General features: G+C 42.7%; 1 long non-coding RNA gene across 2 annotated transcripts in view; it reads left to right on the top strand.

Moving 5' to 3' along the window:
* The window catches only part of LOC134202518 (uncharacterized), a 71,297-nt gene extending 65,440 nt beyond the window's left edge, over positions 1-5,857 (top strand). For both annotated transcript variants that reach the window (XR_009977251.1, XR_009977250.1), the window contains exon 3: positions 5,518-5,857. This is a non-coding gene — a long non-coding RNA (uncharacterized LOC134202518). The remainder of the gene's footprint in view (positions 1-5,517) is intronic.
* Positions 5,858-14,276: the final 8,419 nt, after the last annotated feature.

The following is a 14,276-nucleotide window of genomic DNA, read 5'->3' as shown; positions in this document are numbered from 1 at the left end:
CTTGCTTGTTTTCTAACAAGTTTTTCTATCGTTGGGCTAGATACATCCACTTCGAGTTCGGGCGCCTTCTCCAATTCATATTCGATGTTGTCCGAAAAAACTTTCACTACTACAGCAGCGTATGAAACGCTGTCACGGATTTCCTTTTTCTGCTGCATCTCGGTGTTCTGGCGTTGTTTTCGGGGTTTCCATTTGGGACATATACCGCAGGAGCTCCGCAAGGTTCAATACTGGGCCCGGCATTATGGAACCTTATGTCCGCGGGAGTTCTGAAGCTAAAGTTCCCTCCTGGTGTTAAGATCGTCGGCTTCGCCGATGACGTAACGCTGGAAGTCTACGGGGAGTCTATTCCCGAAGTAGAACTGACCGCAGCATACGTGATCAGCACGGTACCGGAATGGATGAGCGCTAGAGGCCTGGAGCTCGCTCAACATAAGAAGTTGTTTCAACATGCAGTAATTCATGTGGGTAAAGTCGCGATCGCATCAATGCGGAGTTTGAAGCTTCTTGAGGTCGTAATAGACGACACGCTGAGCTTCGGCAGCCATGTCGGCTACACGTGCAAGAAGGCTACGACTGCTGTTGCGGCACTATCTAGGATGATGTCCAACAGTTCCAAGGTGTGTGCGAGTAGACGTAGGCTACTGGCAGCAGTTGCCGTATCTATTCTTAGGTACTAGTGTCAAGCCATCCAAGTAACATTTTAAGTTTTATTACGCTCTTGAAGACCATAATTTACTCTTCAAGAGTGTTATAAAAGCGGCATAAAACCAAAATGTTACTAGGGATGGCTGATTCCGGCAGTACCTCTACAGGTTTGGGCACGCGGAGAGCCCCGTCTGCCCTGACTGCCCATGTGTTGATGAAACTGCAGAGCACATACTGTTCGTATGTCCTCGTTTCGACGTCGAAAGCAGAGCCATGCTAGACGTTTGCGGTCGGGACACAACCCCGGATACTGCCCAAGCGGTGGAAAAGTTGAACGCAGTTTTGACTGCAACCACTCAGATTGCCTGCAGCTTGCAGAGAATGTAGGTGTTAGTATGGACTGCACATGCCGAGGTGAGAGGGTCGTAGCATAGGACTGTTGGTACCTATCGCTATCGACACCTCGAGGCATGGCAGAGGAGAGTAGACTGAGCAGAGCATCCAAGTCAGAATTGCATGGTATGTTAGTGGTGAGCATCCAAGTAATACTCATATAGTGAGTCAGAGAGAGTCTCAGGGTGTGTTAGAAGAGAGAGAGAGCACCCAAGTAAGCATCATATGGGATGAGTGCCAGTGTGAGCATGAGCATGAGTGAGTGAGTACAGTAATTACTGCCTATCCGTCAGAAGTAATGCTGGGAGGCAGTTCCTGGGGGAAATGATGGGTGGAGCCCAGGAGAGTTTAGTCAGTATTACCTTCACTGGTCGAGTCCGACACTCCAGTACACTTCCGTGTGGTAGCTTCCCAAGTAACTTTTCTAAGTTTCAAAACGGTCTTGAAATTCATAATTTAATCTACAAGAGTGTGTTGAAACCAGCATAAAACCAAAATGTTACTAGGGTTGGCAACTACTAAGCACGTGTGCTGGGTCGTGCGTAACTGCCTTCTTGTAAAAAAAAACAGGCCATTTAAAGACGGACCCGGTTTTACTCTAGGAGTTGAATGTCTCAACTGTCAGCCCTTGATTCGATTTCCGCTCGTGTCTGTCGACGTTACCGTTTTCGAAGCTCCTGGGCTGGGCTAGTGTGCTTTGAGCAACGCCCGTTCGTTTTAATAGGACCTGCTTGGACAGAGCCCACTGTCATTGGCCTAGGCTAGGTTATCGTTATTTTTAGAAAATCATAAGTTACAGCAAATTTACGTCCAATTCAATATCAATAAAGAAAACTATTCGCATATCATTCAAACTACGATTTATTCTTTTTCTTCATTGGCATTACATCCCTCACATTGCCGCTTCGCAGCGTAGTGTTCATTAAGCACATCCACAGTTATTAACTGCAAGTTTTCTAAGTCAAGTTACCACTTCTGAATTCGTATACCATAAGGCTATAACACGATGATACTTTTATGCCCATAGAAGTCAAGACAATTTCCATGCCGAAAATTACCTAGACCAGCACCGGGAATCGAACCCAGCCACCCTCAGCATGGTCTTGCTTTATAGTCGCGCATCTTACCGCACTGCTAACTACGATTTATTTTTATCTCTCTGCACATCACTCGACCAACACGATCATTTTAGCAACAGCCTGTTTGATCTGCGGGATTGATATGTGACTTAACAACATCAAATTTGGCGAAAGGCTTAGATTGCCAGCAGTTGGTGTTTTCCCCCTATATAAAATTTGGCGAAATTAACATTTTTATAAATTTTTGAAAAATAATTGCTTTCAGAGTTTTGGAATTCTTTACGGAGTAGGACTTGGTCTTGCTCAACGAGAACTCAAATATCATCATTTTTTAATCATTTAGCCTATATCAATTATGACCTTTCAGTTTTGAATTTACGACAGTTGATGTTAATTAAGACCGACATTATTTGTTTTATTCTCTTATTCCCTGTACCCTGATCCGTCAAGTTGTCGGACTACATTGAACTTGACATTGAAAATGCATCACCAGTTCTCCACTCGAAACCAGTGCCTATTCACCTTTCATTATCGATGACCTGCCAGTTGCCAATCCAGTGTCAGAATAAAGTCAGAATAAACTTGCTATACTTCCTGTCTCACCAAAATGGCAGGTGGTATATGTGCATGATATCCTGGCGTGATTATTTCCTTATTTTATCCTACTGGTGCAATGCCTTCAAGAGCTGTAAAACCATCTTCCAGGCAGCTGTGAATGCAAAATTAATTATTGGTCAAGGCCGTTCAACATAGCAACTGAAGAGCCGTCGCGATTTGTCGAGTCTTTCATTTTAGCCATCGCTTTGCTCCCGATGTCCGCAGTCGTGAAATAATGATGAAGTTTGTGCCAGCGTTCACTGAGCATTGCATACGTATGAAGGTATATACATCAGAGAGATATAAGTAGCATAAGCGCATAAATCTTGGTTCACGTCCTACGTGACAGGAATCCACCCGCATGCAGTCCTTTGTGTTTTGCGGTCTACCTATGGACATATATGTACCATACCGTTGTACTGAAATAGCTTTAGGCAATCGTGTTTGTCTACGGCTGGATACTTTCCGCGCTTGATTAGGTTCTATCGCACATTTCGTGACGATAGGAGCTCAAAAGAGCAACCGATTGAGAGGGACGAGCTTCACAGCGTTGTTGGACGAGCTCCGTTGTAGCTGTCATCGCCAACGTTGTTCTGGCTCATTAGTGTCGTTTCCATCTACCATTTAGAGCAGTGGGGGGAGATTCGGACCACTAACTGTTGGACCATCGACCATCGAAAGTGTATGGCCCCATTGCTCAGCACTATTATTCCTGGGTTCTGCTTATCTGAGTGTTCAAAATAAATCAGTGGTCCGAAATGCTCCTGCTACCCTACTTGGTGACAAAATAAATATAAACCTCTATAGGTATAGCTTCAATCTGCTGTCACGAAGCATAATCGAAAGAATTAGCTTCGCAAGCAGTTCCCATTAGTCGACTGGCTAAATCAGAATTAATACAAACTACATTTTAAGTTGATATAGTCACCGTGCTAATGTTTTTTTTACCCGCCTGAATATGTTGTTTCCACTAGTATCGAGTATCGTTCGATTCCTAATTGCTCGGTAAATATGTCTCATCAAATAGCCTGGGGAAGTCCGTTGAGATTTAACGTTTATTGAAGATTTGTTTCTCCGCCGTTTCCAAGAGGATTTGTTTCCATTGAATGCACAGAAATAGATTTATATCAAATTGTCTGAAGGTGGAGTGAATCAAAACAATTATTTCTGCATTCTACATTGCAGCGTGGGAGTATTGAGTCTAAGGGTAGCCATAGAGCGTAGGTAGTTCAAGAGAATGGAAAGTTTTTTTCTTGTTCTAGCAATGAACGCGTAGCCGATAAATTGAATGACTGTTTCTAATAGAACGTCTGAATTGGAATGCGGGGGTTGTTGGATTACTGGAGGAAAATTGTTTATCACCTATATTGATAACGTTTTACTGGGCCGCCAACCGTAAGTCTGACTTATCTCTCTCTTATATGACATCCACATACAGATGAGAGTGACTTGCGGTTAGCGGCAGTGGGGTTATGGAAAGTTAACTTAAATCAGAAATTCTGAATTATCCTAAAAGTCGGTGTTAAGGATCAAATCAATTTATTGCTGTCTTTATAGTACATTTTCAATATAACATAAATGTAAGAAAATATTTTGTATTGCGTCGTAAAGATAGATGATGAGCCTAGGGCTGAAAATCTCTTTATCAAAGACAAAGAAATCTTTATCTGAAAATTATGAGGCATGTCTAGCAGTTTTCGGACGTTATTTTTTGTCAATAGTATGAGATGCACTTGCGAGCTGGGAGTGTGCGTACGTTCCCTGGTCCACTGGATATCTTCTCACAGCCAAACAGACATAATAAATGGTATATGTTCCCTACATCGACTTCACGTACCGGATGGCGGTGAAATAATCTCAAGTGTTATGTCTGTTTGTCTATTGATCGCGTGTTCAGTGTTCAATATTCATCCAGTACGCTATCTGGTCAAAAATGCTGATTCAGTCTTTTTCAAATAACGCTTTCCAGCAGATTGTCGGTGAAATAAGTTGCATCCAAACACGATGAGTTGTTATGTTGTCTAAGTTCGTGCATGATGCGACGACCCCAAGACCTCCATGTTTAGTAACCCGGCGCTAAGCCATCCGACAAACTAACATTCAACTGTACGACGCCGGCCAATTATGTAAATGACCGGTCTGGGAGTTAGTTGATGAGTGAGTGAGTGTAGGATGTTAAATAAACTGTAGCTCACCACCGACCAATGGCCGACGGGCGCATTTGTAGTGGATAAGTGGATCTGATGTGCTAATAATAAAATTATTTGTCTTCATGCATATTCATAACATTTTTTGTTCATGAGCAAGGTTCCAGCGCTGCTGCATCGCAGATCACAATCCAGTTTGGCATGAATAAATTCGGCGAAATTAAATCTAGCTGACGATGTTGCTTCTGTGACAAAAACTAAAGGTCATAATGATAAAAGATTGAAAGAATTAAAGGTTTTGAACCCGATAGAAATATAAATTTAAGGTAGATAATATATTTCATTACATGTACAAGTTTTAGAACAATTACTGTGTAATTTTCAAAGAAATTAGTTTTCTTTATTTTTCGACATTTTTATATGCTTTTAAATATTTTTTTATTATTAATTTTATTAATTTATTCCCGCCGGTGTAAAAATCCCATTTACCTCATTACTAAACTTTCCATCTTGCTCGTGCGCTGATGACGGGCATTAGCGAATTTGACCCTTCATACATGTCGAGATAGATGCCATAAAATTAGCCTTTAAAGTTGTTTAATGTCGCTGCTATAACGCTTCATTTGTTTGTTCTTTTCCCCGGTGATTTTCAGAGACCTTCCACACCCGGATCGTGGTTGTCGTTGCCGTCGTCGGTTGCAGTTCAGTGCACAATAATTGCCACACTTGGTTGGCGCCCGTCGTCGGCTTTCTTGATGACGTGACATGGGCATGAACGTCATTTGTATCATCGGAACCGCCAAGCCCGATTCATCAGCGTTATTAGTGGAAGCAGCAGCCAGACCGGCGGGCGGAATTTACAGTGATAGTGATATCGGTTGTAGTAGCTTCCAGCAACAGACATGTGTCTCCTTCTGAGTATTAGCAAACATCGTCAACTCCTGGTTACAGTTCCTGTGTTTTTCGCGTAGTTAATTAGTTTTCCAGATTTGAAGAGGTGAGTTTATTGTACTGAAGCACTTTATATGTTTGCCATCGTTTGTTTCTGTCAGAGTGATTTAGGCAAACATGAAAAGCATTAATAGCACTGTAAACGTAAAATCAAGAACAAGATGACATCGAATAACATCAGTTCAAGATAACGCATTCTTTCTTCCAGATGGAAGATGGAACAAGGGTTATTCCACTTAATTAGTCTCAATTGAATTTTGATTAGTATGGTTCATTGCGCTTCAATGATACGCAACTCGGTAGACTGTTCTAAAACTATTAAGAAGTAAAATTTGAACATAAATCAAGAAATAATAGAAGGGGATTTTTTCGTTTGAATGCCTTGTTTACTTTTACGTCTCCACATAGACCATAGGGAAGAATATTAGTTGATGAGCAACGCTGCATCTAAATTCACTGTAATAAGTGATGCGATTGGGCACGCAAAATTACAACAAACACACCTCCTCGCTGCAAAACTCAGAACATATCAGATTTGGACATAGATTTTATAATATATAAAGGACTAATCGACCCGGCAGACGTTGTCCTGCATAGTAGGCAAAAATGCGCGTTCTGAACGGCACATGCGAAGCTTCCATACGATTCTTAATTTTAGTTTTTCACGATTTACTCAACCTTACTCGTGATTTTCGCATGAGGAAATATCATATAAACCCGTCGGAAACTATAACGAATCTAACTGCTAAAGGAATGAATCAAATCCATCCAGCCGTTTCGAGTTAAGCGTATACGAACACAGACCATTTCAATTTTATTATATAGATAAAGGACTAGCAAAAGAAACCCAGATTTGCCCGGGTGTTGCAAATGTCACAATAAACTGTTTGCAGCACCGCACTCTAGATCAATTTCCGTGCGTTTGTTTTGTTTTCCTCAACAGCTGACCCAAAATAGTTTTCCAATGATTTTTTACATTTCCCCGTTAAATTCACCAACTTTTTGTATATACAAACCATTCGGATTCCAAAACGAATCGATTATGGAAGAAATCTTGCAAATCGGTCAAACCGTTCGCGAGTTAAATCGTCAGGAAGGAAATGTCAACTCATTTTTCTTATATAGATTTAAAATAATCTCAATAACCAAGAAACACAATTGAAATTGTATTTCGCAAAACTATTGTATTCATAAAATTATTGATAAAATAGAATGTAATAATTGTTCCATGTTATAACCTTTTGTGGTTGGAGTTATTTATCAAAATTGCCAAAATCAAACGGTGTAAAATAGAACCATCCTAAAATAAAGAGGTTGCCAATGAAATTTATGGGGAATTGCGCAAAAATTTCGTTAGGCTCCATTTAAGAAAAAAAACTGCAGAAAATATTTTTTCCCTTCGTGTTCTTCCGGACTAGCTGATGTGCCCAGCACTAGGGGGTCGTACACTTATTACGTAAGCATTTTTTCTGGGATTTTCGACCCCCCCCCTCCAGCCATGTAAGATATTGCTCACACAAATGATTTTTTATTTATATGGTGCGTAAGAAAACGACAGACGTACTTAATAATATGTGTAGTGTGTACGACCCTTACGTAATATGTGTACGACCCCCAGCACGATCGTACACCCAGAAATTTTTTTTCACTTCGCTTTCTCTCGGCAAGCTGGCATGCCCAGCACCAATAATTAAATAAAACACTTCAAATTACACACCCAACCATGGCAGAATTTAATACAGTTGTGCATTACAACCTTTCAGAAAGAGTATAATAATTTGGCATGTACAATTTCGGAAGATTTTAATGCAATCGTTGTATTGAAATCTTACAATTTTGTATTATTTTAATACAGTGTTTGTATAAAAAGCTTACATATCTACCTGAATACCTGATTGGAATACGTCGATACACCTATGCCTGGCGTATTGTAGAGCTCCATGATCATCGGTCTTGGGCGATGTTCCGCAGGGTTCCCAGGTTCGATTCCACCGCGTACAGCCAGCGCGTTCGTGGTCTTCCACGAAGTCGCCGACCCCTATCTGGTTCTCTGTTGTATATTGTTTTCACTATTCTTTCTTCCGACATTTGCACTAAGTGACCAGCCTACTGAAGTCTGCCGTATTTTATACGATTCACAATATTTTCTTCTTTGTATACTTGATACAGCTCACAGGATTTGCAGAAATCTCTCTCAATAGATAACGAACAACGATAAAAGAGAGGCAAAAACCTCTTCGAATCATAACAAGCCATGAAAACAAAATCATCGCACTTGTATACAAGTTGGAAAAAACTGATTCGGATAGGCGACCCCCACCGAGGGGGTTTGATAAAACGCTTTGTTCTCGCTCATTTTATGTCGGGGACCATATTTTTTTCGCGCAGCTGTGTAAAACAATTGGGGCTTGATCAAAGAAATTTATCATGTAGCCCCTCGAATCAGTTCATTATCGTAACAGCTACCGAAAAACGTATCTCACGGTATGCTACCTATCGAGAGTGTATACAGACATAATAAGTGAGAGATTTTCTCTTTCTCCTTTAGATTCTAACCCTGACAGCTCATGATTCATGCGTCAGTCTGTTAAACAGGATACGCTACAGGCTTTGTACGCCGAGTTCAGAAGAGTGATCGCTCAGTATTTGGCACACTGTAGTCTGTGCCCTTTCTTATAGATTGGGCATATGAGGCCATCCAACCAGCCGGCAGGTAGTTCTTCATCCTCCCATATTTTTTGGATAATGTGGTGGATTGATTGATGCAGCTGCTAACTTCCGTGTTTGAGAAGCTCGACCGGGATCTCGTCCTTCCCAGCAGCTTTACTGTTTTAAGCTCGTTTAGAGCCTTCTTTACATCGTCCAGCGTTGGTGGTTGTACAGTCGCCGACTATGTCCATCCTGCTCCTTAATACACTTTCATTTCCACCGTTCAACAAATCTTCGAAGGGCTCCTTCCACCTGGCTGCCACCATAGTCTTGTCTGTCAGTAAATTCCCTTCTCGGTCATTGCACATGGCGGGCACTGGTGCAGTCTTATGCCGCGTGCCATTGGCAGTTGCGTAAAACCTCCGCATATCGTTTCTATCCATGTTCTTCTGCGCTTCAGCTATCACACTCTCTTCGTGTTGCCTTTTTTGCGGTGGATTCGTTTCTCTTCTGCCCTTGCTACACTGTACCGCTCTCTGCTGTGTACGGGTTCGAGTACGAGCCACTAGCATTCGACTCCTAGCAACATTTTCCCGTCCGTCACTCGCTGGCACTCTTCATCAAACCAACCATTTCGTTGGCGTCGCTGTGCAGTGCCTAACACTTCCTGCGCTGTTGTAGTCACAGCTTCGTGGATATTTTCCCACAATCTGTTGACGTCGCCAGATCCGGTGGCATCTCCTATCCGCTCATCCAGCTTCTGGTGGTACTGTCTAGCAACTCCTCCAATTGACAAGCGTTAGATATTGAAACGCATCGTTCTGTTGTTTCGTGAATTCGTGACGCTGGACAGTCGCGTCCGAATTTTTGCAACTACAAGGTAGTGATCCGAGTCAATGTTCGGGGCTCTGAAGAACCATACATCTATAACATACGAGAAATGTCGTCCGTCGATCAGCACGTGGTCTATCTGTGAGCAAGTGTCTCCACTCGGATGTTTCCAGGTGTGCGAATATTCTTACGTGCGTAGTGGGTACTGCTGATTGCCATCCCTTCAGCAGCAGCAAAGGTTACAAGTCGCAGACCATTTTTGTTGCTAGTGGAATGAAGGCTTTCAGTACCAATGATAGGGCGAAAGAAACTTTCTCTTCCGATCTGCGCGTTCGCATCCCCGATGACAATCTTTACATCATGTGTTGGGCACTCTCCGTAGGCCTTATCTAAGGTCTCATAGAATTCATCCTTCACGTCATCAGGCTCATCGTTCGTTGGGGCATAGATGCTGATCAGGCTATAGTTGAAGAACTTGCCCTTCATTCTCAACACGCAAATGCGGTCGCTTATCGGCTTCCACCGGATAACATGCTTCATCTGCTTCCCGATCACCATGATGCCAACTCCTCGTTCTGCTCTGTCACCGCCGCTCTAGTAGATGTGGTACTTGAATGAAGTGGTCGCTATGGGATCGTCCGTCCGGAATTCACGTTCTTCAGTTCTGGGCCACCGTATTTCCTGGATTGCTGCCACACTCACGCCGGCCTGCTGCAGCCCATGAGACAGGAGCCCACCACGTGCAGGTTTCTTTCAAAGTTCTCACGTTCCAAGATCCGACTGTTCAATCGTTGTCCTTTATCCGTTGCCGGGTCTGTTGTCGTTGAATCAATCCGTTTGCTCTACTTTTCTTTCTCGGTAACTGTAGAACCTTCTGTAGGCTACCTTACCAGGGTTGCGCTACCTACATCGCGTTGAAGGGGCTGCCTTCTCGATGCTGACACGATGCAACATGGTGTGCACAGTTTAGTTTAGAGTCCCTCGCTAGCACTCGGACGATGATCAATCGCCCCCAACATGGGGAACAGACGCTGTTGTGAGCCGCTCCTAACATGCAGAACAGACGCTCGATCAGATTTGCACCTCCAGAGAGGAGCAAATCCCCCCTTCCCTGTCAGCATACGACCATAGTTCCCACCGTGGTTGGTTACCCGATCTTCCCTAAAGTTGCTCGTATCCCGGCCAGTGCCACGAGGAGGTAGGGATAGGAGCAGTGGTGGAAATCTGTGAACCTTGCTCACAAAACGAGTAGTAGGCAATGCAAAATACTCGCGAACATTTGTTTTGCCTCTTTCTTACCTACCTACTACTCGCATAGAAAACAGAAAAACCAGAGTCTATTATATAGAGTTGCGCAAAGAGTATCTTCTTACACTTATTCTGAATGATCTTCTTGTTATTCTGTTTGCAACTTTCATTTTTGTTCAACCCTTAAAGTGACTTCACGGGAGTGTTCACTGCCAAAGCTTTTTAATTCGATAACCAAGTCATCCACAGAGTGCAAACACGTGAGTTTCTTGTTGCTACTTTATTGGGGGGTGTATTGAAGCTTTTTGAAGCTGTTTCTAGAACAAATCTAATACATTTCAATTCTTGCGTTTTAACTCGCCATAATAATCATTAGGCGATAACAATACTTCCGCCTTACCAACAAACATTTGTTTACTTTGCTCAATAGGTAGACGGTTTGACAGTTCAATAGGTAGATTTGGCTTCACTCTTTGCGTAACTCTATATAAATATAATAGACTCTGAGAAAAACGAACCCTGAAAAATGTTCGTGAAGCTTTGCGAGTCATTCGGGTTAATTTGCAAAATGTCATAAAATAACTTCGGAACATGTTTATCGCGGATGTTCGAGCAAGAACACAATTGTTTATTGTTATTGTGTTTATGTCAAGTCAAATTAATTCATTGTATTCGAAGTAATTAAACATACTCGCGACCGCGATTTTTACTCCCAACAAAATATTGCCCTGCTTTTTGTTTTTGCTCTGCCCGTACTCGCGAACAAAGCAAGCGCCAGAAAAATGCAGGCACTAGGTTCGCGTGAGTGTGGCATTTTTTAAAGGACCAATTACGCTCTTTTCTAACTCGTGAAGCGAGTATTTCCACAACTGGATAGGAGTTGCTGGGTAAGAAACTAAGGACCGCGTAATGGGGTCTATTTTATTCCTTCAAGTACGCGAAGTACCAATGGTACGCTTTACCCAGCATTTGCCGCGCTTACATATTTTGTATTAAAACATTGCAGATATGTATATGTCAAGATTTTATACAATAAGTCAATACCAAATTTTCAAAACGACTTATCTGGCTTTGTAAACAAAGATTAAAACGTCGATTTGACGAATCTGATTGCATTCCCGCGCAAACCAACACCATCAATGCGTAGGTGATGGTGCGGGTTTGAGTGGGAGTGCTATCAGATTCGTCAAATCGACGTTTGAATCTTTGTTTACAAAAGTAGATAAGTCGTTTTGAAAATTTGGTATTGAAGTGTAAGATTTTTTTTGGGTGCTTGTAACATTGCGATCTGCGCTGCGTGACGATGATGCCGGCAATCCACTGGCGAAACAACGGAGGAAGCAGCTGTCGCAGCTACCATAAGTTCAATCATTGCGAAAGGAAAAGTACCCACCGGTTTTCATCAGAAGCGACCTGCCTGAACTGCGTCCGAAGCTCTGAGAATTGATCGCCAAAGGCGCAAACTGCACATGCCGGCTTTGTAGTGAAGGCGTTAATGTGATCCCTACCAAAACGGACTATCACAAGTCGGTCGTGGAGTTTCTCGAGGTCCACAAATATGAGTTTTACACGGCACGAAGCCGCTCAAGGCTTTGCTGCAAAGGAGCTCATCCAGGAATTGGAAGCCAGTCGCGGTGCTCAAAATCGCCAATGGATTAGTACGACAAGATGGAGGTGGCCGCTCCCAAGTGCGCCAACTGTGGCGAGTAACATCGAGCCACCACCAAGGGCTGTCCAAAGCGGGCAGAGTTTTTGGCAATCCGGAAGAAGGCTTCCATCAGGACTCTGCCGAGAAAGAACCGTGTTCCTGCATTCAACGAGGTGATCTATCCGGAAATTCCGGCTACCCGTCGAGCGATTCCTATCCTCCCACCGTTACTCAAGCGACTGGCCCCTGCTCCCTTCTCTTGGACTCCGCCGACAGTCGGAGAATAAAATTGTCCCACGGGATGAATCTGTTTTTTATCTCAACGAACCAAATATCTTTAAAACCGGAATTCTATATCTCTCGCGCTTAGAATCATAGGAACGTAACCGCATTAATCGATTTCTTTTCGTCAATGTTTTCTTTTTATCAATATAGCGAATTGTTGTACATTTCCGAAGATTTAATAGTTTGGTGTGATAAAGGATAATTACATCTTAAACCAGAAGAAAAAATCACGATTGTAGCTTTTGAAGCAGCTAAGGTATTATTGAAATATAAAATCGTGAATAGAGCGTGAATTTATTATACACTGTTTAATTGTTTACGCAGATTGCGATTAATTTAATGTTGTGCTTAATAATCCAAATATCACAATTTTATTTAATTTTAATATTTTCATCTCAATCCTACACACTGTTTGTTTGCTTTGTTTAGTGATTTCATCCAGCAGTGATAACGTAATGGGAACAGTTCCTTTATTTCAAAATTGAAATCGATTTGATTTTTGTTTCCGATGTTGATTTTCCAGTTGTGATAATTTTTTCTAGTTTTTTTTCTTCATTTTTGAGAATTTTTAATTTTTTAAGTTCTTCACGAGAATACCAAGGCCAGGGGCACTTGGTAGGGAGAGGGGGCAGGATTGCCACCCTCAGGTCCAACCGTGGAATGGCTACCCTAATTGTCGCGGTCAAGCCTCTTATTCCATCTGGTCATTCAAAATCAGAACGGAAATTAAACTCCGAAAATTTTCAGATGTATCTGACTGTATGTTAAAGTATGCAGAACGCAGGAAAATGAAATAAATAAGATCAGAACGCTGGAAATTAGCTTTAGAGCTCTGAAATTGATTGACAGCAGCATATTCGTTCTTGCATTGCTGCGGTAAAAGACCAGGGAATTTATAACTATGCTGATGAGGCAACAGTAATTGGATTTGGGGAAGTGCGAGCCCGCCCCTTAGGTTAGCAACCTTGTTGAAATCGGTGGTTTATGTTGCAAGGGACTTGGAACCCGGGTTGGGGTTCCCAGGCAGCCCGATCACTGGAGGGGTGGGGACTTATAGCCTTAGGGTAACCAAGGAATGCCCGAAAGCCTCGTGCTGTGGGAGCTTACTTCCAAGATTGACCTCGGGAAGCCCGTGAAACCGTTTAGTTAGTTTGTATAGGCCCCCACAGCCAAGATATTTAACAAAAAAAAATGGTTTTCGTACGGCCGAATTGCCGAATAATATGCAATTAATTGTAGGCCCCCATGTTCTAAGAAAGAGATGAGGGCGGCGGTGCTGGCAGCGTCGTCGAATAGTGCATCCCTGATGCTAACAGGTATCCCGTAGGTATCCATGAGAGCCTGATATTTGAGGTATTGACAGACATAATGTTCAACGGTGTTGTGAACATCACAGACGTCGCAGGTTGTATGAAAAGGGTTCCCATCCAAGTTATGCGAGAGCCGCGTGTGACCGGTAGGGAACCGGGAGATGATTTGCTGTTCTTTCAGGTTGGAAAGCACTTTTTTTTAACGAAGGTAATGGAAATCTGCAACCAGACACCTGGGGAGGCGAACCCAGGTAGTGTGGGGATGGGATCACCACTCCCCCCGCAATTAAGCAATACTTCGGGGGATGACTATTGGGCATTGCGCCCCCTCCATGACGTACACAAGTGCACGTATGCGCCTCGACTCTCCGACACTCCACATTTGCACAAGACACACTGGCACCACATATCCCTAACAGCACACATGTTTCTCATTGATTTCTGCAACTGATATGCGACCAGATTCAGTCACAATAAAGTTGCTGTAACC

The sequence above is a fragment of the Armigeres subalbatus genome, unplaced genomic scaffold, assembly GCF_024139115.2.
Source record: "Armigeres subalbatus isolate Guangzhou_Male unplaced genomic scaffold, GZ_Asu_2 Contig1252, whole genome shotgun sequence".
NCBI classification, from domain to species: Eukaryota; Metazoa; Arthropoda; class Insecta; order Diptera; family Culicidae; genus Armigeres; species Armigeres subalbatus.
The sequence above is the reverse complement of the archived record's forward strand: the minus strand, read 5'-3'. Positions and strand labels throughout refer to the sequence as shown.